This window comes from Castor canadensis, chromosome 7 (genome assembly GCF_047511655.1).
Source record: "Castor canadensis chromosome 7, mCasCan1.hap1v2, whole genome shotgun sequence".
NCBI classification, from domain to species: Eukaryota; Metazoa; Chordata; class Mammalia; order Rodentia; family Castoridae; genus Castor; species Castor canadensis.
In genome coordinates this window covers 3,499,969-3,524,791 of record NC_133392.1, presented here as the reverse complement: position 1 = coordinate 3,524,791, position 24,823 = coordinate 3,499,969, and the positions used below count along the sequence as shown (strand labels likewise).

Sequence of the window (24,823 nt, the reverse complement as noted above, 5' to 3'; positions counted from 1 at the left end):
ATTAGAATTTCAAGAGTGATTAATCCTGGGAATATTGTCATCTACTGTGGATTTTATTTGCAAGCTAGATAATACTGAAACAATCGGAATGTATTATAGAGCAGAAATAGCATTTTAAAATTGTAATTAAAGTTTCTAAAAGCAATTGCTAATTTCAAATGCCTTTGTTGGCAAGAATATTAGGCCGACTGCGTCTTGTATGGGCAGCTTGTCGGGTACAAAAAATACCAGCACTTACACTGTGAGGCATCAAACTTTCTTTTATTTAAGTGCTGTGTTGAAATCATCAATTATTTTTATGTAATTTGAAACCGAGACGATTCTGCAGTCTGAAAGGTGCCGCTCACACTACCAGATTGCAGCTGATAACTGTGCCCCGCACTGAGGGTGCCTTATCTTTGTTGCCGAGTGTGCAGTGGAGGCCTGGTGGCGGGGTGGGGGTGCTGGTGCCCTCTGTCTGATCCCATGTCTCTGTAAGCGCTGGAGGTCGGGTTTTTAAAACTCAGTGCTATACGTTTGTAGCTTGGTATTTATTTTCTACCCAAAGCAGTTTATAAATCAATTTACTGATTTTATGAAATGGGGAGAGAAATGGCTTTGTCTCCCTGCTCCTCCTTGTTTGCATGATTTACCAAAGCGCTCTCCTCAATGTCAGCATCTGAAGGGGCTGCTCGGGGCCTTTGGAGAGCACCAGGTAGTGAAGTGGATTGTGGATTTGGAGTAAAAATTGTACTTTACATTTCCCCAAGCACCTGAGAGCCTAGCACTTAATTCTGAAATAAGTCATGCCTGTTGTTACACTCGGAAAAATATTTTACCTTCTGAAGAAAACATTCTTTACATATGCAGTGGACGGTGAAGTCTTGGTGGCAGTGGATTCGCCAGGCTGCCAAGGACCCATGCACAGAGCGCAGCCGAGCTAATGTGTGCTTACTCAGACACACGGCTCTGGTCAGTCCGTGGGCTCCTGAGCACCCACTTGGTCACTTCATGCAAGTTTTATAGGGCTGTCAGAAGCCATTTTTCAAAATTGGCTTCATTTGCGGACATGTCAAGGCGCCCACTTTCTCAGAGTGGCTCCTGAAAGAGCATCCGCCCTGGGTGTATATGAGTGGGGGTGGCTACCAAGCTTCATTAGGAGGATCGGGGTACCCCCAGCAGGCTCATCTGCACCCCAAGTCTGCCATCCTGGTTTTCAGGCTGTGACCTCCAGGTCTTGTATCATTTTCATAATGCAGTACCCAGTACACCCTGGACTCCAGCCTCAAAAGACTCCCTCTTCTTTTGTTTACTGTGCCTCAAGCTGCAGAAATAAAAGTGGTTAAGGGGTCAAAAGAAGAAGGGAGCAGAAGGACAGCCCTAGTGTCGGGCCCTTGAATTTGGGCCCCAGCATCCCCACCATGTAGCAAGCATAGGGTTATATTTGTTTGCCTTTGTGATTCTGTTAATATTTTGCTAAATTCAACGCAAGCAAGTTCAAAATGTAAAACTTTAGTACATTTTATTTCCAAACTCAAAAAAAGGAGCTTGAAAAGGCAAAACATGGACTTTTGTGGAATGATATTTTACATAGGTTATGACTAGCCCTTCAGAGAAAATGCATCCAGGCCCCATTTTTGGAGTGTATATTGATTACTTTAAATGCCATTTCAAACATATTGTAAACTAATGATATTTTTGAAAAACTTATTCTCCTATTTGCAGTGCTTGATTTTTAATTTCTTTTAATGTCAAAATTATTTATTTGGCCCGTTCCCTTCCAGATGTGTCTGCCGACGGCCTTCATTTATCCTCCCTCCTCATGGCCCCTGCCCCATCTGTATATCACTCCTGAATTTCCTTTTCTCTCCAGGGACTTCACCTATTCATATTGTAGGTTTCATTTGCTGTGTAAACAGAATAATCAGACAATGCAAAGATCCCTACAATGCCAGAAAATAATTCTTTTCAACAACATAGTGGATCATGTCTAAAATACATAGAAAAGGCAATGTGTATACAGCAGCGGTTTTTTCTACTTTATTGTACTCCAGAGGAAAGGCCCACATTGCTACCCTGCGTTTCCCTGGATTTGATAAGTTCATTTTTATTAAAAATACATCCAAAACAGCATTTTACAGTAATCCTCCAGCATGTTGTGGACATCTCTTTGTTTTGTGTGTTAGCGTGGTCCTGCGGTCTAATACAGAATGTCTCACTCAACTGGTGTGTGCACAGTGAGCAAGATGCAGTCTGCTGTGTTTGTGTGAAAAGCAACATTAAAGAATGGTGATTTTTTTTTTTTTTTGACATTTACAAATAAAGAGGGACATGAGTTATTTATGCTCCAGTGTTGCTGCAAAGTCCTTATCTCCATGTGGCACTAAACAAGGATTTGTTGTGGGATTTGCAAGGGCCGCGCAGTGCTTCTGTGTTAAGCACCCAAAACTCTAGGGGACTGGCTCTAATTTCCTCTCTCTCGTAAAACAACATAGTATTCATAACAACTCAAGAGGCTTGACATAAGTAATGATGGCATGTGCAGGCAAAGATTACCACCCAACAGTGTAATCAAGGTGCTAGGTACTAATGCAAGTTAAATTGAGACAATAATGCTGAAACTTGCATTGTGGGATTAGGGAGTACTCGAGGTGCTGACGTGAGCACATCGCGCCGTCCTGCCTGTCTGCTTTTCCGCTCCTGTGTATACTTAATGACCTCAAAATTTGTATGTCGTTAACATCGTGTACTGAAGTGGGCGAGAACACGGTTTGGGAGGGAGAAGACTCCCTGTCTTCGTTGACTTTTGTCTCCTTTGGTAATTGGTGGCTTTTCTTGCAGTATTTGGAGCACAGCAGCGAGGCCCCTGAGGTCTCTGTAAACATGCTGTGGACACAGACAGCCTGAGCCTTGCGCGGGCAGTCATTTACATACTTTGAATGAAAGTCATTTGTGCCTGCAAAATTGTTATTGCTGGAACAAATTTAAATACTAGTCATATGGAAATTTGAAATAAAGTCATATTAAATTTTGATGCTCAGATCAATATTGTGGAGCCCAGGTAATTAAAGTGGGTTTGTTTATTTGGCTCCTTATAAATAAAAAGGGCTTAATACAGACTAATTACACAGAATCTTTCGTCTACCGTAGGATAATAATGGCAGCAATTTAAAGTGATATTAAATGAGAATTAATAAAGGAATATTGAGTCACTTTGACTGTATTAAGCTGTGAAATGATTCCTCATCTCAATTTAACTTTCTGTCTTGAGCAGAATGATTGATAAGCAATGGATTTTTGTAGGGATAATATATACCAATATTTGATTCCAATATTTAATTAATAACATCTAGACTCATGGCTGTATGTTGCTTTTGAAAGCACCAACAAGGCCCTCTTTACTATGTGAGTTCATAGGAGCGCTTAGAGGATTCCACAGCTGTCTGTTGGGGTGGGGCAAAGCACATGGTGGGGAGGGCGGCGCACTGGCTTCTGTTCCACTAATAAGGGGGAAACTATTGGAAATGCAGTCTAGGGAGGTGGAGGCAGTAAAGGCAGGTCATCAAGAAAAGAAGTCTGGAACCACATTTAAATCCTGAGAAAGAGAGGCAGCTTGGCGCTTCAAGGATCTCCCAGGAGAAATCAGGATTGTTTCAAAATACCTGAGGTTAAAATGGGTTGTCCAAGGACATTTTAACTTAAGGGCCACAGTTTCCTCTCACAAAAATGTCATCAAAAAGGCAGTCTTCTTGCATCCCTGATCCTAAACAATTTTCATAGCAGGCCAGGCCAGCAGCCAGACTCTGACCATTGAGTAATTTCAGTGGGTTGTTGTTGCCAGGATGTTCATGTTTTGCTTTGTTAGTTTGCAGAGTAACTTGTGTATAATTTCTTCTCACTGTGCTACATGGCATGTCATAGCCACGTTAGCATTTCTGCCCTTTTCAAGGGTCCTGCTGGAGGTCAAGCCCTCACGCTGAACACCCTTTTTATATATATTACAAATTGCCAGAATTGTTCATTAATTTCTGTCTTTGAAATGCCATGTCAGACCTCTAAAGGAATTCACAATGCCAGTGTCCCTTGGACAGCTTCTCACCATGGTCCAGTGCGAATTTCTGATGAAATTACAGGTGCAGGGAAATGCAAAATTAGACATATATCTGATGTTGCAATACTTGTGAAGCTATAGCTTTGTTGATGACAGGACAATTCCATTTTTGACAGTTTAATTTACTGTTGCCAGTGGACAACAGCAAGAGGAGAATGTGGGGTTAGCCACCTGCCCCCTCATACCGTGCTTCACATGCGAGGTTGCAAAATCATGACTCCCTCAACCTGTCGGGCTCAAATGAGAAGGTTTTCAGCTGGGAAAATGGAATATATCAGTGCATGTAATATTGCCTGACCTCATAAAACAAAAGGGAAAATTGCAGATTCTGACAGCCATTATGAATCTTGTATCAGCATCCAAAACGACTTGGAGCTGGGGTATAGTACATGTTTATAATAGAAAAAAAACAGGGTTGCCACGTTGACTTGCAATATGGAGCGAAAAAATGACTTGTCAGTAATTCGTTCTCAGATGTTAAAGAGGCTGTTGAATTCACTAGTATATACACAGAAGAATGTTTAGCCCGGAGCAGGGTGTAGAATAGTCTCCACACAGAGGGGCATGCTGAAGTTAGCCATGGAGTTGGATTTGTAATGGAAGGGAGAAATTCTGAGTTAGCAGCCACGTCAGTGGGGGCCCGAGTTCTCATTACAAAATGTACTGAACCTTTTTACTCTTGCCTGTTGTAAATGTATAAATAATAAGACTTCTCAAATAAAGCAAATAACACTGTTTTGAAATCATGAGAATCATTTAAATTGAATTATTCTGTTGGAAAACTGGTGTATTGAGGCATGGCTTCTTATCTCATGCTTAAAAAGTTTTATTTATATTAAAACAAGGTGTAATCTCTTTGCTTAAAATTATGCACACTCCAATTGAGTTTTTCTATTTAGTGGTCTATTCCTTCACCTTTTTGCCTATTTCTTTGTTACTCCATAAAAATATTAAATGCAGGAATTATCTCAGTGGTTTTTCAGTAATGTTTTTGATGGGGGAGGTGGGAGTGGGGACACAGAAACTTTGCAGATCCAGAAGAGGTGAGACCCCCCCACACACACCTTGGCCCCTTGGCTGGGGCTCCATTCTCTAGCTTTCCACTTTCCCCTGCCATGGCTCTGGAGTCCAGGGATTTTCTCCTGGGCTGTCTGTTTACAATGAGACATAGCAGTTGATTTAAGTGAAAAAAGCGTGCCTAACTAACACACGTCCCTGTGGGGCCTGCACTCATGTCAGCTGCTGGTGGCTATAAGGAGCCCCGCGTCTTCCCCACGCCAAAGTACCCAGGCCCTCTCCTGGCAGGTTTGGGCTGAGCAAATGACTGAAAGATGGGCTCTGCCCGTGACCACAGTGACAGCTTCAGCAGGAGATGATTTTCTGAGGCAAGTCAGGTGCACAGTGCAGGGACATCACCTGGCTTTCATCACCCTTTTCTATCCAGATCCCCATCCAGGCCTGATGACAGCACTGTCTGTCATCATGTCTTCTGTGGAAGGACTGAGCACAGTGCTGCTCTGCCTGTGGCAACAGTGAACTATTTCTCGGCAGTCCTTCTGTAGGTGACTCTCTGCCAAGTGATGGTGACATGAGCGTCAGGTTAGGTCGGGTTTGGAGTGTTCAGCTGGTGCTTGGACTCAGTACTGGGGTGAGTAAGAACTGAGCCTGAGTAGGGCACTCCGTGAAAGCACTTCCTTGAGTGAGGTGCAGAGCATAATGGGCACAGAAGAGGGGTATCTCACATGTGTGTGAAGGGGCTACAGAGGTGCAGGTCAGGATGCAGGCCATGTCTGAGAAAGGCTAGGCAGTAGAACCAGGATGGAATAACAGAGGCCTGAGACTCTGGGCACCTTGTGTTTGGTTTGCAGTTTTCTGTTGAAAGCAAAGGAGGAGAACTGAAAGCCTCAGGCAGTACTGAGCATCTGAGTGGAAGGAGTTCTGTGATAGCTACAGACCACTGTTTGGGTGATTTAGGAATATGTTTGGACTCCCTGTAGATTCTCCCTGATGGGACTTCTCTCAGTAGATTTCCAGCTAGGGAGACCACATAGTCTCTACGTGAATGAAGATTTTTCAAAGGCTTAGAATATTTAAGAGTTATTTAGGTCTGGCATGCAGGTATACTCCTGTAATCCCAGCTACTCAGGAGGCAGAGATTTGGAGGATCATGGCTCAAGGCCAACCCAAGCAAAAAGTTAGCAAGGGTCCATGTCAGCCAACAAACTGGAGGTAGTAGTGTGTACCTGTCATCTTACCTATATGAAAACATTAATAGGAGGATCAAGGTCCAGGCCTACTTAGGCATAAATGTAAGACGCTATTGGAAAATAACTAAAGCAAAAGGCACTGGTCACATGGCTCAAGTTGTAGAGCACCTGCTCAGCAAGTGCCAGGTCCTGAGTTCAAATCCCAGTACTGCCAAAGAAAACTTAATGTTAGAAGATACTGATTATTCAAGACATTGAAACCTTTGTAACAGTTGCTCCTTCGCCTTTGTGATGCTCACCGTGATTAAATTAAATTAGATTAAATTATGATTAGATTAAAGCCAAAGGCCTTGGAAATGCCTGATGGGCCACCTTGACTACAAGGAACCTTCCTCTCTGCTTGCCTCCTCCCATTTCCCCAGCCCCTGTACTTCCACCATGCTGTCCTCTTGGCTGTTTCTAGAACTTACCAAGTTCCATTCCAGGGCCTTTGCATGTACTGTTCCCTCTGCCTGGAACTCCTACCCCAACCATCCTCACAGCTGGCTCTTCATTGTCTTCTGTGGCTCTGGGTTTTGCAAGTGACCTTTCACCCCTACCATATAATTCTTCACTGTTTTCCCCAGTCTGCTGTCCACTTCTAGAATAGGGCTTGGGCAGCTTTGGTGCTCAGACTGGCCCCTGCTGTTGTAAATGCCGTTTCATTGGAGCACAACCATGAACATTTGATTCCATGTGGTTGCTTCTTGTTCCAACATCAGGATTGGATAATTGCAGCAAGACAGTCCAACCCACAAACCTAAAATACTATGTGTATTGTCTGGTCCTTTCGGAAAGTTTGCAAACCCTTAAATTAGCTCTAATGTGTTGACTTGTTTGCCTCCGTGGACCTCTGGAATCATCCTTCAGCCAGACAGATCCTCTGTCCGTTTGACTCACTGCCTTCTCTGTAGGGCCCAGGACAAGTGTCTGGCATGATACAGTTCTCAAGAAATATTTGCTGAGTGAATAAGTGAATGGATGTAAGTGCTCCAGCCAGTGGGATGGTGGGTTATAGCTCACTTCACCTCTAATCTTGTCTTGCATTTGTTATTTCGGCATTTAGGTGTATTTTCTGCATTTTTTTTTTGAGGGGGCAGTACTAGGGTTTGAACTCAGGGCTTCATGCATGCAATGTAGGCACTCTACCACTTGAGCCATGCCTTTAGACCTTTTGCTGTAGTTTTCATGTAGGGTTTCTCATTTTTGCCCAGGGCTGGCCTCAGACCACAATCCTACCTAAGACCTCACTCATAGCTGGGATCACAGACATGTACCATTATGCCTATCTTGTTTCTTTGGATAGGGTCTTAATAACTTTTTGCCTGGGCTGGCTTCAAGCCACAATCCTAATCTCTGCCTCCCAAGTAGCTGGGATTACAGGTGTGAGTTACCACACCTGACCCCTTATTCTGCAATCTTTATGGTCCACAGAATGGATTAATGCATTGAATCTTAGAAGTAATGGTGCTTCTCTGAGTTCCCCAGAAATGGGCTCTGATGCAAACCTGCTTGGAGATGACTGTGGCAGAGGCTGAGCTGCCTTTGTAAGCAGAGACAGACACCAAGATTGGACAGGAGAGGTGAGTCTTGCCTTGTGGCTTGGTTGCAATTGAGATCCTGCCAGTCCTGCAGGGAGCTCAGATGCTCCCTGAAGAGGCCTTTAGAAGTCAGCCCAAACTGAGGCCAGGAGCCTGGCCTGCTATCCACATCAGCCAGACCTCAGCCCCAGAAGACAGTGGGTTCAGGGCCAGACTCCACAAGGGTTCTGGAGAAGGAGGTACCTGTCAACCCCCAGAGCTGGGGTGTGAAGTGCAGACCTGAGGAGGGAGGGGTCCAGCAGGCTCCACAGTTTAAGTACTGAATAAAAGTGTTTTCAGTCCTTTTTATACTGAAGCGATGCGGAGGCCCAGGAATGCAAGTCGGTACATGTTAGGTCATTCAGGAATTTAAAGGTAGGCTTGGGCCTTTGGCAGAGGGTCCTGTTCCCCTCACCCTGCTGGGTAGTGACCCCCTGTGGACACCAACAGTTACTAGAAGGAATCAGTCATGTTCATCATGAAGCCTCGCTGGAAATGTGCAATGCAGGTACTGGAGGGCTTCATCAGGCTGCTGTGGTATGGTGGGGTGAGAGTGCCAGGGAGAAACTCAACACCTAGCTTATCGAGGGAGACCCTCATCTCGGGATCAGGCTGCCAAGCACTCATTCTGTCCCCACGTGGTCCAGTCAGAGTTGTGGTGACATCCTGTGATACCACTTTGTAAGATAGTTACACAACATATCATAGCTGTATCCAGACACATGGCCACTGACCTTCTGAGGCTGGTCTGCCTCAAAAAATAACATTTTCCTTTTAATCTCTGTCGACTCCCATGGCTGTTTTAGAATACAAGGTAGAGCGTAATCAGCCAGGACCCAAGGATCTCTTCTGGAAGGTTCAAGTGAAAGTAGAAACTTCTTTTTTAGTATGGGGGTCCGATAGGGAAGTGCTGGTCCCTGAGGACTGTTGGAAGAAGAAAGCCAGAAGGAGGTCATTGCAGTGATCAGATAGGTGCATGTGCTCTCTGCCAGCTAAGTAGTGAAACAAATCAAACCCCAGGATTTGACCCACATTCTTCCAGGTGGCTTGAATGTTCACCCTGGGACTTAGTTGGGCTGGGCTCTAGGTGGGTCCTTCCCAAGAGATTGCCTGTCCTTGTGTTTCGGGAAGGTTTTGTCAGAGGCAGGGGCAAGCCTATGTTCAACTGATGCCTGAGGTCCCCAAGTCCGAGAAGGTCACTGCCTCTAGGGTCTGCAGGTAGTTTGGCTGACCCCCCAGAACATTGTCACATTGGGGAGTGTCATTATCTGCCTTGAAATCATGACTGCTTCCTGCCCAGCTCCATTGAATATTCGTGTTCTAGTAAGACAGGTCTGAAGCAGGAGCTATGTCAGTTATCTTGTTCCACAGGCCCCTTCATTCCGATTCCTGAGGCTTCATCAGGCCCGGGCCTGGTCTCAGTCTCGTCACAAGGCCGTCTGGCACAGAGCATTGTTCTAGCCACAGTGTCCCTCAGCACAGAACATTGCTGTTGTCACAAGGTCCTCCAGCTCAGAGCCTGGTTCCTGTCTGATTCTTACCACTTTCTAGAAACCTGGATGCCGGTGTGCACGAGGGACCCAGCTACAGATCAGGTCAGGACCTCTACTTTCCAAATCCATGACGAACATGTGATATTGAAAGAACGCTAGCTGTTTTTTAAGCAAGCAGTTCTGTGGCATTAAACATGTTCCCGTTGTCCTGTAGCCATTCCTGCCATCCACCTTCAGAATGTTTCATCCTACATCAAAACTGTTCCCATTAAATAGTGACCCCCTATTGCTCTCGTCAACTGTGGGTGCTTTCTGTGTGTGAGTCTGCCCATCCTAGGAACCTCAGCTAAGGGTGCTACACAGTATTTGTCTTTTGTGCCTGGCTCAGTTTGCTGGTCTGATGTCCTCAATGCTCAGCCATGGTATAGCGTGGGTCAGAGTCCCCTTCCTTTCTCAGGCTGCATGGCTTTTTGAAAGAATCCTCTGTAAGAGAGGAGGCTGTCTTCACCCCTCTTCTTATCCTCAGGTGCAGAGTAGATGCATGGCCCAGTGTTTGTAGTGATCATCTGCAGGTTTCCAGGCATGTAGGCTTACTGTACTGCCAGGACCCAAGGTCCCCGCAATGTCCCCCTGCTTGCTGAGGCTTCTTTGTGTGGATTGTCAGAGTGTGGTCCCAGCCCTGACACGCCACGTCGGGTAGTTTTTCTCCTTCAGATCAGCGGCCTTGGACAGCTTCCGCTTCTTTGGCAGCCGTTTCAACCTGCTCTGTCTTGTCATTTTAGAGTTCTGCTGCTCTGAAGGAAAAAACAGGGCTGGGCTGGACCATTGTACTTGGTCTTTTGACCCTCGATGTTGCCCATGAGCAGTGAAGGATAACTTTTGACGAGCCGTGTCAGCTGTGACAGGCAATCTCGTTGGGTTGAGTGGAAATGTGCTGTACAAGTTTGAAGCCTTGGTTGGGGGCATTTTTCTGGTGTTCAATGCATTTAAATTGACACCAGGCTTCAGTGTATTGTTCATTTCAGGCCGCGCTGGAGGCTCTCGTTCAAACGTGTGGTTAGTAAAGCTCCTTTTAAGCAGTTTGCAGCATTTCTGCATATTCTCCTGCACAGTGTCCACATTCCCAGCTTATGTGGGGTTCTTGACCCCTTCCATCTTAAGCCTCACTCTCAAGGAGATTTTTAATGCTTTTGGTTGTGTAGGAATTTGTGTGTGTGTGTGTGTGTGTGTGTGTGTGTGTGTGTGTGTGTGTGTGTGTGGAATGGGGAAGAGGAAAAAAATGGTTATGTGTTTCTTACCTTTTGCCATAAGTGACATTTTCTATCATAATAGACTGAAATGCCTATATTGGCAGCCGTGATTTTCAGTGAAAGTCATTTTCGGTTGTTTGGAATTCCTAGAAGTTAGGCATGTTGTGATTTTCGTTATAAGGGAAGAAACAGTATCAGAGGAGCTCTAGCTGTTGCCTCAGCCCTGTGTGGGTTTGGGCGGGGCCCAGCAGGTGTAAGAGCTAGAGTTTTATTCTTTCTCTTCATGCTGGTTTTCCAGTGGGAACCGGGAGGGCGATTTTATCCAGAACTCTAAGCTGTAAAATGAACTTTCTGTAAATAATATCTGACGTCATCCAAGAGGCGGCCCGCAAACGTCTGGTGTTGGTAATATCCCCTGCCCTTTCCTTGAGGGAGAGTCTGTTTGGTATCAGACCAGCACAGCCTGTCTCATGGGAACACCTGTTACCTGTGAGAAGCGTTTCTCAGCTCCTGTGCAAGCTGGGCAGTCTCAGATGTGCCACACTGCTGCGTGTTTATCTGCTGGCCAGGCATTAGTTTCCTTGAGAGAATCACCACGTACGCTGCCATGAATTTGGGGATAGGAACGGCTTCTGTAGGACTCCTGGATCCAACACAGCAACATGACCTGGCCTTCAGATACAATGCATTTGTGTGAGGAGAGGGCTCACCAGGAATGTACCGGAGACAGAAGAGTGAAGGGCCAGGTGCAGAAGGTCCACATGTAGGCAGGGGACATGACTGCCAAGGAAGGCACTTCCTCTGGTAATGGACTCCAGGCTGGGAGGGGTCAGGCTTCTGCCATGACATGTCAAGAGGATGTCTTTGGTTTGCAGATGGATGTTGGGTTTGCAGCAGGAACCAGTTGGTAGTGGAGTTTTACAACACATTCCCTGAGAGAGAGTGAGGAGAGAACAGGTTCTGTCCCACTGACATTTCAGCCTGGCAGCAAACACACCCTCATTCACCTGCCCATGCCACACATTGCACCACTCTGGTGCTAGGAACTCCTCACTGCAGGCCTGCAGGGAAGCTCTGCCCACCAGAAAGGGCAGCGGTCAGGAGGGCCAGTATTGGTCCCTTCCAGGTAGTCTCGGGGGAGGATGTTCCAGGTGGGTGGGAGAAGGAAGCTGAGGATTGGGATGGAAGGCAGGCCTACTCCCTAACACCCACCTCTCTAGCACAGCCCACCCTCCCCACCCCCAATCTTGGAGTACCCTTATGGGCAGCTTTTCCCTCCTCAGTGGGGCAATGGTGAAACCAGGAACTGTACAGGACTCCAATTAAGGTCTTGAAGAGTCATCTTGTTCCTGCAGACAGAAGTGAGTCTCCATACATTTTCTCTTCTGGGGAGCCCCTGTTTTCCTTATGATATTTTCTGGTGAGTCTTTCAGGAGGGAAAACACCCAGGTCTCTTTGGCTACTTGTGTGTAATGGTAAGATCAGGAGACAAACCTGGGTGTGTGCTTCCCATTGTCCCTGTTGCTCCCAGAGATGCTGGTCTGTCACCTCTCCCCAGTTAAGGCTTTGTGCTTCTGCCCCTTGCTGAGCAGATCCACAAAGCCAACCTTGCTTCTCCTGTCAGCTTTCTGCCATCCCAGCTCACCAGCACCCCCTGAGGCATAGGCATAGGAGTGCTGTGAGCTGCCCTCCCTAGCTTAGAGCTGCTGCCCAACCCCAGCTGTGCCCACCCTCCCTGTCTGTGTGAGTCCTGCTGCAGGGCATGGTAAGGACTGCATCCAGAATGGGTCAGGCCCTTGTTTTCAGAGAAAGAGAAACTAGATTTTCTCTGTTTTGTTTTGTTTAAGGAATTTCCTGGTATTCTTACAAGGCTTTTTAAAAATGTCTCTTCCTTTTTAAAAGAGAATGTTTTAAAAATTGGATTTCTATCTTATTTTCCTGATACATGATTTCCATTGATCAAATTTTTGAGTGCTGGGAAGTCCAAGTGTTGGTCTAGAGACCTAAGGCAGATGAGTGAGTATCCCATCCCCCATGGAGGGCAATATCATTCCTGCATCCTGAGGAGATGGAGGCCTGCATTCCTGCATCCTAAAGGAGAGATACACATCTGCCACAGGGCTGATGAGCAAAATGCTCCCCTCCACCAATAAAGGTGCTAACCAAACCAGTTCACCTGAGAAAGCCCTTGATACGCAAGGCCAATGAGAAAAACCCACCTAACCCAGAGTTAAAACCTCCATAAAAACCCCAGCCTTCACCTGTGCAGCAAGCCACCGGCTTCCAGGCTCCGCTGCAGTTCCCTAGGTGTAGCCTTTCCTTTCTCTCTAATAAATCCCACTTTATATACTGGCTTTGGTTTATCATTCAGCTGCCTCAAGAGCCAATTCTCTGGCCTATGAAGGCAAGGACCCTTGACACCAGCACGTAACACAAGCATTTCAAGGAATATTGTGCCCTTGTCAAATTGGCCCTGTATGCACAGCTCTGTCCTGGATTACAAATCCCATGCTTCCATCCAAGGACTCATTCACCAGCACCACGCTGTCTTCTTCACCATAGCTTTATCATAAGTCTTGGTGTCCTGTAGTGTAAAACCTTCAGTCTTTCCCCTCTTTTCAAAACCATTTTTGATGTCCCTAGACTTTTGCATTCGCATTTTGGAATATGCTCATTAGTTTGTGCCAAAAGTGTCTCATGATTTTGGTTGGATTGCATTCAATCTATAGATCTATTTAATTAGATAAGTTTATAGTTGGAGTTCTTGCTGATCTGTGATGATGGTCTCAATGTTTGTCATTGTTAATATTCCTTGACAGTTTTTGTAAATTTTTGGAATACAACGCTTTTAAATATATTCTTAAGTTTATAAGCTTTACTCGTGTTTTTGATTTTTTAGAAACATGTTTAGTTTCAAGTTCCAAGATTTCCTTGCAAGTGAGTAGGAGCTTCTGTAAATGTGTCTTGTTTCCTGTGAGTTTGCTGAAAACAGTCATTAGTTTTGTAGCTTGAGGATTCTTTATTGTCTTCCGCATACTGATCAGCTTATCTGAAAATGATGACTGTTTCATCTGCAATATCTATACACTTTTTTCCTTTTTCTTGCCTTATTTGCACTTGCTAGAGTCTCTATACTGTATTGAACAACAGTCTTTTCTCCTCTGTTTCTTACCTAAGGGATAAAACACTCAGAATTTAAGATTAAATGTAATGCAGGTCCTCTGTAAATTCCCTTAATTAAGTTGAAGAAGTTGCCCTGTATTCTTGAAGGCCAAGAGTTTTATCATGGAATGGTTTGTGGTTTTCATCAGGTACCTTTTTTTTTTGTTGTTGTATGTATTGAAATGTTTATGTGGTTTTTGTTTTTTTATGCTGCTAATATGGGAAAATGTGTTAATTGATTTTATAATATTTAAACAAACCTTGACTGTCATAGATCTCACTTTTGAAAATAAATACACTTATACATTTCTTTGTATATGTGTATGTAGAATTTCAGCATTAATTCTACATACATAGAAGTAATAAGTAATATTGTCATGTACTTGGTAATTTCTTAAGAACACTGTGTTCAGAGGGCTGTTGATCTGCAGTTTTCTTGGAAGAAGTATTCTCTCTCTTTCTCTTTAAAATTACTTATTTGGCATTGGTTCTGGGTTTTCTTTGAAGTTATTACTTGTTCAACTTTAAAACTATATACACTACTATTCAGATTTTCTATTTCTTCATGACTCAATTTTGGTAGTTTATCTTTCAAAGAGTTAATTTATTCCAAGTGGTTGAATTTGTTGGCATTAGTTGTTCATAATACCTGTCATTAGGGTTAGGGACCATCCTGTTATCCTTTTAAGGTCTTTATCCTTTTTCATCCACAATTTAGTGTTTCCCTCCATCCTCCTTCTAAGTAAGTCATCTCAGCGGTTTATCCATTTTATCAGTTTTTCCAAAGACCAGTTTGGCATTTTTTGAATTTTTTAAAACTTTTTCAGTGTTACGTTTATTGATTTAGTTTCCATTTTTTTTTTATATTTTAGTCTTTTTCTAACTTCCTAATGTTGATGCTTTAGTCACTGTTTTGAACTTTTCTTGTTTAGTAATATATGTCTTCAAAGCTATAAATTGCCCTCGAAGCATTGCTTTATCTGTATCCCACAAATTTTGATGTGATTTGTTGCCACCATTCTCTTTGAAATAATTTAGTATTTGAATACTTTCCATTGTGATTCTTCTTTGACCTGGAAGCACTTTAGAAACATGTCATTCAGCTTCTGGATGTGGTCCATGCTGGCACATGTACCAGGCACATTTGCAGATTTTAATGCAGTGTTCAGTAGTGAAATTAGGTCAAGTTGGTGCAGTGTGTCTCCTAGGTTTTCATATCTTCTCATACCTTCTGTCCCCCTGTTCTATCAACCACTGAGAGAGGAGAGAAAAAAACAGATTTGTCTTTCTGTTTATAGTGCTGTCAATCTTTGCCCCTTGTATTTTGAAGGTTTGTTATTAGATGCATAATCAGTAAGGTTGTTAGGTTCTCTTGATGAATTAAATTCGTAACATTTTCAAATATCTCCTTTATCCCTGGCTGTTTTTCTTATTTTGAAGTTAGCTTTATCTGATATTGATATTTCCGACTGTCCTGTGGTTTGTCTTTGCATTGTCTGTCCTTTTGCTTCTGACACACTTACTCATTCAGTTCTCAAGCATTTCTTTAGTTACCCGGGGTGGCAGCCTCTGACTTCCATTTGATGTGCCAGCCATGTAGGTGGGCTTCGCATCCCATTTGGCTGACTGTTTTCCATTTGTACCTTTTGTTCTGTTGCCTTTTCCCCGGTTTACTGGTGCCTTTTGGATTGAGAAATTCACTTACTCAGCACATTGCCTTATGAGCACCACCTTTGCTGTGAGTGGCTGGGCCCTGGAAGCACTGTCCACTAGGAATCCCAGCAGTGGGGAGATGTGCTGTCCCTGTGCTATCATCCAGTGTGGCCGCCACTGGCCACAGGCGCTCTCAAGCAGTTGACACATGCTAGTGCAACCAAGGAAACCTGGGCTCGGCACTTGATCATGTTTAATGTCAAGTACTTTAAATGTAACTCTCCTCTTGGGAGTAGTGTTTGCTACCATGTTGGAAGTGTGACTGTAGGGTGTCCATGTGCCCCTGTAACTTCTCACGGTTTACTTTGAAATGCTGTCCTGAGATGTACATATAATGCAAGAACTTTGAAACACTAAGCTTCCATTTGCTCCTTCCTCACTGTCCTTTGCTGAGTATTATATATTTTATTTCTACGTGTTATAAACTTCAAAATTTATTGTTATTTTTATTTTAAACAATCAATGTTTAGAAACAGTTATTTAGAATGAACTTAAAAGTGAGAAAATCTTTTTATTTACCCATCTTGATGTTCTAAACCTATGGGAATGCCAGAGGAGGGATGGCTGCTTTGTAGGCAGAGATGGGCCAGGTGGGGACAGGGGACCTGGGTAGCAGGTGGTCAGTAAGTGGTTGTCTGAAGTGGCCTCATGGGTAGAGGTGATAGTGGCTTAGAACAGATGGGAGGGCAGGTGTTAAGAAGTAGTTGAATTTGAGTTATCTTTGCAGTGATGCCCTAGCTGGTATTAGCAGAGCTCTACATCAACATCAGATGTGGTTGTCCGAAGTTACCCTACTCTGTCATCCCATTTCCAATTCAACTTGTTTTTCTTCTCTCCCTTCTTTTGTCTGGTGTGATACTGAAGTTTGAATGCAGAGTCTTGTACTTGCTAGGCAGCTGCTCTACCACTTGAGCCATGCTCAGCCTTTTTGCTTTGATAGGGTCTCATATTTTTGCCCTGGCTGGTCTGGACCTCAGTCCTCTTATTCATGCCTCCTGCATTTCTGAGATAATACCACCACACTCAGTTTATTGGTTTTGCTAATTTTTTTGCCTGGGTTGGTGTTAAACTGTGATCTTCCTGATCTCTGACTCCTGACTAGCTGGTGTTATAGGCATGAGCCACCTCACTGGCTTCAGTTTGCTTTTCAAAAATTGCTGGACATTAAAAACATCATACCCATGTGTCTAATCAGAATTAGAAAATGTCAGTTGACAGTGACTTTTGTGAGTCATCTGTGTGTAAGTACAGCTATCCATCTAACTCTTAGAATTTGTAACCTATTAAGAGGAGAAGACAAAATGTAATGTAGAGGTGATTATTTTTATGGATCCTTGTATTTATTCATTGTCCCTTTAGAGAGAACAGCTTATTTGTTTTACAGCCTTTGATTAGGAGCAGTGGTTTATGGCACAGGCTCACTTAACTTCCCCTTTCCATCTTCTGGAGCAGACAGTGTTTCACACCAAGAAGTGAAAGCTTTCTCATTTGTTCATCAGCTTCTCTGCCACTGACCATCTGAGTGGAAAGATTGCTTATCCTGCCCCAAAACCCTGCACAGTTGAGTGTTTGCTCCTCTGTGCACCAGTTTTTACCATGTTGTAGTGTTCAAGCAGAGATGTGGCTCCACCCTGAAAGCTCTGGAAGTAATTCTCAATCACATGTTTATCTCAAGTTTGAAATCCAGAATGTTTGACTTGAAGTTGAATTACTGTGGCATCAGCTTTTGGTGGAGTAATGAGTGGTGGAACCTGAAGCTCTTTAGTTCACGCAGAGTGAGTAGAGCAGATTCTAATGTAATATTCCCCACTGTCTGCATTCATTGTGGCCTCACATGTGAGATGAGTATTTACCTGTTCAGGGAAGCAGGCCAACTGCTGTTGGAGACTTTAGTTCCTAGTTGCTGATACCAGACTGAAAGTTTATTTTAATGTCCAGTACAAACATTATAGAGCCACCTTTTCTGCTCTTTCTTTGTCCTGTCGTTCTCACCCTCCATCCCTCCCTCCATCCCTCCCTTCCTCCCTTCTGTCCTCCCTTCCATCTTTCTATCCATCCTTGCTTTCTTTTTTTCTTTTTTTTCCTGTGTGTGCTTCATTGTTGAAGTTCTGGATTGTATCCAAATAGATTTGCTACAGTTTCATTAGGAAGATGGTATTGTGTATTATGGTTAAACGTAATGCTGACTTTCAATAAATGCTTTTCTTGCAGTATTTGAACTAGTAGGTTGAGGGACTTGGTTGCAGGATCGAATGAGATCTTTATAGCCATCAGAATGTTGAGCAACTTCTGACCTGTACAAGTGAGTGAGCCCGTTGTGTTTCTGGCAGGACATCCGCAGCTCTGTGAGGGGCATCCACTGACCGGACTCTGTCCCTGACTTCTCCTCCGTTGGTGAACCAGCCCATCCTAGGTTCCCATCCTCACTTGCTTACTTTGTCATTCCATACCTCTCAGTGGAGAAATGCAGTATGCACCATGGCGCACATAACTTACCAGTGCTGTGCAGATACAGGAGACCCTTGGTGTCCACAGGTATGGTTCCAAAGAGTACACCATTGAGAAAAGACCACACACACTCAGGATGCACAGCCCAGTGCTGTGCTGTGGATGCTTGATTCATTTTTCCCACAATGCCACCTAACTTCTGCTGAAGACATGCCACCTTTCAACAAATCTAAAATTTTCATTTAGTCATCCAAGCACATTACAGGCGCTGTTTGGCGTGGGAGGGTTGCCATAACTTTTCTCTTGCTGAATGGGCACCACTTGTTTCGGACGGAAGCAAATTTTCACAAAGTGCAGGACAGGGAAACACTCAGCAGACACACGACAGTCTAAACACAGCCATTGACAAGGCAGGACTGACTGAGAGCTTCTCCCTGTCAGCTGAGCTGCATGATATGCACTAGGGAATTGAACTTTTTTGTTTTTGAAATTTCTTTTGATTTGCTTGTTTTGTTTACCATACTTGGTCAAAACCAAGTGTATTAAATCTGCAAATAAGACAGCAGTGTATTCCGGTATGAGCAGTGCTTACACTGTGGATCCTGCACTTCAGGACCATCAGATCTCTCTCTGAAGGGAGGACACAGACACCTATCACAAACAGTTAAATGCAGAGCTGCAGCAGCTCAGCATTGGCACCAAGAAGAGAAGGGCAAATGCTAAAGCAGAGGCCCGAGGTGTCAGTTGATGAGATGGGACAGGTGGGGCCAGTTGCCCGTCTACTGGACTAACTGCTTTCTAGGACTAGGAAGTGGATCCTGTTCACACCTGGGCACTGTGGTGTGTGCTTGGCCTTCATTGCTTTCTTTGCAGTTTCCAATGCATTTCCTTTTAAACAGGTACTTGTGTTTGCATACTAGAGGACAAGGTGGTTCCCAAACTCTCCTCCCCAAGAAATTACTTAACTGCATCTCTTCTGATATTTCAGTCAAGGGTAGTGGGGCACCTGCTTCTTCCCAGGTGCCTCATCATTGCTGACTCCTACAGCAGTCTTCCTTCTATGGCCTCTCCAGCACCTGCCAATCTGGGCTACTGAGGCTCCAAGGTCCATCCACCTTCATGAGGTACATAGTCTAAGAGCCTTCAGGAACCTTCCCTGATATTCCTTCCCTGTCCTCAGTCATTTTTCATGGGATGTCGTGGGTTGCTAATTACTGATCAGCTTTAAGATTAACCAGGAAAGGGGCCTGCATCTCACATCTCTCATACCCCAACTAGGCCAAATTCCAGCAGCCCCATGAAATGTCCTCTATCCTCAAAGGACAGTTTATATCTCATAGTGGAAGTAGGAGAGCCCACCTAAGAGAAGCAAACTGGGCTTATTAAAGTTCCCTGTTGTGTTCACTGCGCTAGGGCCCCAGGCCAAGGGTCTTTGGAAAACTACATATAGGTCTGTAGCAAAATAAAATACAGTGAGAAAGGTGAGGAGTGGGGAGGCAATAAATGAAGTTATGCTGATGTGAAGCTTTTGTGTTGTGAAGTGATGATAAGTCTTCTTTTTTAAGACAGTAATAGACTGCAGGTATAGATTATAATCTATATCATTCATCTAGAAAAATCAAACAACAAAAACGTGTAGCTAGGACATCAGTAGAGGGAAAAAGTGAAATAACAACTTGGTTTATCCAAGAGAAGACCAGAAAGGGAGACAAAAGCAAAAATGGCAGAAGAGACAAGTGGAACCTAAGTAGCAAGGCATCTGGTCATGTCCCTAACAGCTTTAACATCAACAGACTAAATCCAGACTTGTTTGAAAAGTCAGAGACAGTCACATTGTGAGAACAGAGTCCGGCCGCATGCTGAAGAGGCACACCTTTGGCACAGTGTGAAAGGTGTGCTGGGCAGATGCCACCTGTCAAATGGCTGGTGTGACTGAGTGAGTACCTGATAAAGTCACTGTAAACAAGGCAGAGGAAGGAAACGGGAGAAGTAAGATCATATGTCAGGATAACAGAATATGGCGCAGCAGAGACACCAAACCCAAAACATGTCTCTTTGAAAAGATTCCTAGCCAGACTGATGGGGATGAGAGGACAAAAGTCAAATAACCAACGATAGGAAAGAAAAGGAAGACCTCACTATATATAGATTCTTCAAGTGTTGAAAGATAATAAGAGGATATTATTGAAAATTTTATGCTGACAAGATTGATAATCTAGACAGAATGAGAATTGCCTTCCAAATATTACCAATTTAATTTAAAGAAATTGAAAATTAAAAGAATCCAGGCCCATGTGTTACACAAGGAAGAGTGAGGCCGATCTCATATGAGCGCTCGAGGAAGAGCCGGAGAGTGACTGCTTCCCAGCTGTGTCCTGAGTCCTGCAGAACCCTGTGCCATGATCAGGCACTGACGTACAAGAAATGGAAACCAGAGACCAGTGGCTGTCATAAAAAATCCTAATTGAAAACTAGGTTGTCAGGTCCATGATAAAGAAAAATACGTATTATTTGAGTGAAATTTGTCCCAGAAATGCACAGTTGAATTTAACATTCAAAAACTGAAAATTTCCATGTTCACTGAGCAAAAAAGAGGGAAGTTTTGATGGTTTCAGTACTTACCAGGAAAAAAGCATTTGACACAATTCAACATCCACTCATGGCATGACCATGTCTATCCCCATGAGTTTGTCTTTTTCTCTCCATATTTTCTCTAATATTAATCAGGGTTGGTTGTTTTTGGCAACTGCCAATACTATACCTTTAGCACATTTTCTGGGCAAAATCATCCCCACTCCTTCCTCCAAATCCCCTTTTGAGGTTTGCAGTCAGACCAATACCTAAGCTGGTGGGGTTTAGGGGGTGGCAGAGAGCTCTATCACACTCTCTCTGGGATGCCTCTCAGGTGCTCTTCCTTTCCCATATGGAAAGCTAAGCTGGAGACAGACCCTAGTTCTGGTTGCACAAGAGCCAGACTCTTACAGCCCAGTGCCACTTTTGGTCTCCAGTGGCCCTCAGTGAAGCCTGCAGGGTATTAGCCTTCACGTCTGGTTTCCTAGTCAAGAATATCTTAATCTGAATTCCCAGAGTTTTGGAGTACAAGCTAGGATATATTTGGGTTTTCTGGAATGCTTGTCCTACCTTGATTTAATTTACTTCAGGCCTGGCCAGCTGCGTGGCCCCAGGTACAAGTGATAACTTGAGTCATTACTGGAGTCACTGAAGGAGGCCCCATCCCAGCTTTACAGATGCCCTCTACCCAGGACATTACAAAGCACACACTCAGCTTTGAATGGAGAACTGCTTTTTGTGTCAAGTAACAGCGTTTTTTCAACATGCGTAAAATTACTCTTTTTGGGACTACTAACCCAACAAAATCACATCTAAGTTGTTTTGTAAACTTGACTATGGAGGACAGGAAGTACTTTCCCTCTGGGTAGGTAGTAGAACACAGGCCAGGAAAGGAGGTAGGGTTCCCAGAAGTGTTCCCCTAACCCCCGCCAAGGAGGGTCCACAGGTGCCATCTGCTTCTGCGGGGGGTGGGTGACTGGGACTCTAGGATCCCCAGCTTTGGAAGATATCAAAACAGCTTTCAGTGGACTCCAGAGGCAGATTGCACAAATCATTGCCTGACCTGGAGAAGGGAAGGAGGACTGCAAGACACATGCCCTCCCTTGGGTTCCACTGGGTTTTAGAGTAGTTAATAGCTCAGCCTTATGATGAGTGGTCAGTGGAAAACCCCTTTGTTGGAAGATGTGTGCACTCAGGGAGAGGCATGGCTGAAGCATCCAGTGACTGTTCCTCAGGTGGATCTGTGTGGTTTGTGTGACTTCATTAATTGAAGGTGGTGACAGACTAAACTAAGCTGAGGTTCCCCAGGGAGAGACTAGGATTTCTGGAACCATTCTAACATAAACAAAACCTTGAAGAAAACAGAATTTATCCTGTCTTCATGCCCCACCCCAAATAACCAAATATAGTAGCTCTTGCCTTAAAAAATTGTTTATCAACCCCATTTTTACAGTCATAGTGATGCTGGTGAAGTGGCTCAAGTGGTAGAGCGCCTGCCTAGCAAGTGTGAGGCCCTGAGTTCAAATCCCAGTGCCACCAAAAAAAAAAGAGAGAGTTGTTTACAGTCATAGTGAGCTTTGGTGCTCCTAGTATGGGTCTGTTTGTTTTTATTTTTTCATGTCTTCATCTAGCACTTGGCTCTTGACACCTCACAGTGAGTATAAGAAGAAACGTGTGCCCAGGGGCCTTACAGAAGGCTTCCTTCCTGTGGCCATGTAACTTCATTGGAATGGTCTCTAAAGATAAACTGTATTTTTCTTCGTGTTTTGCTCTTGTGTGAATGTTGGCATGTTTCCACTAGGAGTTTTAGCTGTTGCCTATTTTAGAGACACTCTGTTGTCCTTTAAGTGGCTTATTTTATTCCTATAGCTGGCAGAAAGTACAGAAAGAATTTTGTGATGTGGCCAAGAGTTAGGTTTTGAGGGGTCAGATTAAGTCATGACTGCTTTATTCTGTGTTTATGTCCTCGTTTGCGTTCAGAGCTTGCATTTGTTGTTGAAAGTTATTAAGCAGAGGTGACCTGATAATGAGTCTGGAAATGCCAGACTTAATTTTTTAAATTCCTGTTGGTCGTGAATACATTTGAGTCTGGTTAGTGAAGAATTTCAGTATGCACACAACGGAAACATCACCTTCAAAGCAGTTTTGGGGTGCTTTATGGCAATTCCCATGAGACGCTTTTGTAGAAGTGTGGTCGTGCTTTTCTTTTTCGTGCTGTTCTGTTCATCAACAGCTGTAACTTAATGGAGTTTGCTTCTGTGAGATGAGCTAACTGTAAGTTATTTTTCAAAAAGCTTCATTCGTGGTAGACACCATATGTTTTGGAAAGAGTGAAAGGGAACACGTATAACCTCAGCGAGCCATCCTTTTCTCCGTGTTTCACAACTAGGTCTTGTTTGCTGCAGGATGTTCTGTAGACTCTGTCAAACTGCATCTCAGTCTTTGTGTGGTAACAGTGGTGGCTTTTCTGCCCGACTGGTCCTGCCCCTCAGGTCTGCTGCTGCCCTGGACATTGACCTTTAGGGTCCCTCGGAGTATCTCTACTTACCATGTTACCTTTCTAGAACCTAGCCACTAAGCTGAGTCATCTGGCAAAATGTGGGGCTTAATGTGGGGGACCCCATGATATCCACCGTTTCCAGAAATGAGGAAGACACCAGGGTTGGGCTGGAGTACACCTGGAAGGGTAAGTCCAAGGAAAAGCAAAATCTGACCTTTAGGAGTCTCAATGGGATGAAAACTGAGACTCACTGGGCCCATAAAATACTCTAAGAAATTTGCTCAAAGTCCCATTTAAGGTGACTTCCCTCATCCCTTTTTTCTTCTGCTCATTCTGGCTTTTCTCAAGATACAAAAGGATGATGGCACTTGGAGTCTGTCATCTCCAGGAGGTGGAACCTTGGCCTTCCTCAGAAGAAGCATAAGAGCCATTGAAACAATCAGAACCCAAACATACCACCCAAGGCTTCTCCCTACCCTAAAAGACCACCACTGCCATGCCTCCTCCAGAAGAGTGGCAAGATGGTGGGCCTAAAGACTTGTCTCCTGCAGGCACGTGTGTCTACCTGTCCCTATATGCCACATACCTCCCAGCCACTTCCCCTGGACATCAACCCCCCTAGGGCCACTGGTCCACACCACATTCACCTTCCCAGGCCTCTGTCCTCAAGAAGGAGTTTCTCTTTCAACTGGGTACATTATTTGAAGGTACTGTACGGTGAGTGCTTCGAGGTTAAGTGGACTGATCACTTACCTATGAAACAAACCATGTCAACTCTCAGTGCTCCATGATCTGAGGCTGTGGAAGTACTTTCTGAGTGCTGACTTTGGTGGAAACAGGTATCATTTGCTTTAAATTTTAGTGCCACATCTACATAAACACACTTGTACTCAAAATGTGCATGTGTGTTGTGTAGCTGTTCATGGAATGTTTTGTTTCCCATGTATTTCCAGTGTATCGCATGCTATAGGCTATTCGTGGCTAATGCCACACCTTCGACTTGCGAATTTTCCTTCAAGTGCTTTTCTGGAGGAGCATGGGGTCTTCTTCCCTCACTGTAAGGATACAGCAGGTGGCGTTGTGTGTGACTGACACCATGTTTGAGCACTGTCACCTGGTTCTGTAAGCCTATACCTTCACATTGTATGTCTGTGGAGAAAAGTTAAGTCTGTCCACACTCCTGCTCACAAATAAACCACATTCGTGACCTTGGCTTAGCCCCAAGTGGAAATGTTCACAGGAGGGAGGCCTGGCTTCGAGGCTTGAAGAGGAAGGTGTAGCAAGCCAGATGGACGCATCCTTCCTGGACTCATCTCGGGAAATTCCACCTATATAACTTTGTGTACATGAAATTATCCAAAAGTTTGAAAAGGAAAATGCAGTTTATTGTTGCAACTACTTCAAAGTGATTGTTTCTGTTCACAGAGAGGTTAGGTAGCATGTCAGAAATGTCTGCAACACCCCGTATGATTGCATCTGCACCAGAGCAGTGGCCTTTGAAAGGATGTCGACTAGAAGCCGTGGAGAGATGGCAAGTGTGTTCTTTGTCTGGTTGCTCGCAGTGCATCCACCTTGTGCATGCACCAGGTACCCAACGTGCCTTGTTAATATGCAATTCTCCCAACATCGTACCCCCTTAGGAGCAACAGGTACCCGGCACTGGTGTTGTCCGTCCAGATGAAAGGGCCTGGCCACTATGATTCCTCTTCCCTTTGATCTCCTTGTACAAGGTCGGCTTGTCTGCCTGGAGATTCCTCTGAAGGGCAATTT

At 44.3% G+C, this 24,823-nt stretch overlaps 1 protein-coding gene across 4 annotated transcripts in view; it reads left to right on the top strand.

Moving 5' to 3' along the window:
* Nucleotides 1–24,823, top strand: part of Mgmt (O-6-methylguanine-DNA methyltransferase) — a 248,197-nt gene that overhangs the window by 106,661 nt on the left and 116,713 nt on the right. The window lies entirely within an intron of this gene.